This window comes from Alligator sinensis, unplaced genomic scaffold (assembly GCF_000455745.1).
Source record: "Alligator sinensis unplaced genomic scaffold, ASM45574v1 scaffold1595_1, whole genome shotgun sequence".
Taxonomy (NCBI): domain Eukaryota; kingdom Metazoa; phylum Chordata; order Crocodylia; family Alligatoridae; genus Alligator; species Alligator sinensis.
Window position 1 is genome coordinate 47,201 of NW_005843277.1, and position 1,238 is coordinate 48,438.

Here is a 1,238-nt window from a genome sequence, read left to right on the forward strand (position 1 = left end):
AAATCTAATCAAATAACAGAAGAGATAAAAGTGATTCTCTGTTTTAAAGGAATATGAGACTTCCTCTGATGCCTTCCGACCTGGTTAAGTAGTGAAAAATAAATACAAGTAACATGTTATGCTTTTCTTTTCTCATGACACTAGCATCTGCTGTACTTATTCTATACTGGATCCCCGTTGACTTAGACACTGAAAGTATACAAACTAGATATGAGGCAGACCCCATCTCAAAGAGATTTTACACTCCAGATTAGCAGGCTGAAAAAACAGAAGACTTGAAAGACCAAAGACTTTCTCCCACTATTTCCTAGTTTATGTCCACACACTGTATTTGAGCTAGCCTGGTTGTGTGATGAAGTAATGGAATTTCAGTTTTCAATAAAAATACCTTCTAATCCCTAATCTTAACAAGAGTGAATGCTATTAGCATAGACGTATCAATCAGTTAATCCAACCCACAAAACATTAACACAGCCCACACATATATGAACTCCTTCCATTCCAGTAATAACACATACAGGAGTGGGGGACTAGAATAGACCTCCCGGGTTTCTGAGCCCTGTTTTCTTGTTTTTAGAGGCAACACAATCATATAAATCCCTCCCATATATTTATCGAATCCTAATACCAGGCACAAAAACCCACTAACATGTTTCTCATCATGTCTCTGCATAATCAGATTTAGCAAATCTTCCTTCCTTGTCTTTACGTTGCAAATGCCATCTAATAGGATCAGGATTGAAAAGGTCTTTTTAAAACCTCTTGAGATCAGAAGGGATTGGGGGCCGAAAGGGAGACAATGACAGTTCCCTAAGGAAGTTGCACAACAAAGCAGCTCAGGGTTCTCTTCTTTGCTTTCTCCAAATTAATGCTTAGGGAAAAGGAATAAACTGACAGCTCCAGTGGTTGGACTTTTTTGTTTACAGACAATGGGTAGTAATCGATGGAAGTCACTCATCATGGTGTCCTGTGACCAGTGGGGTCCCCCAAGGCTCTGTCCTTGGACCCATCCTGTTCAACATCTTCATTAATGATGTGGACACTGGAGTCAGAAGCGGACTGGCCAAGTTCGCCGATGACACCAAACTTTGGGGCAAAGCATCCACACCAGAAGACAGGCGGGTGATCCAGGCTGACCTGGACAGACTCAGCAAGTGGACGGATGAGAATCTGATGGTGTTCAACGCCAATAAATGCAAGGTTCTCCACCTTGGGAAGAAAAACCCGCAACATCCTTA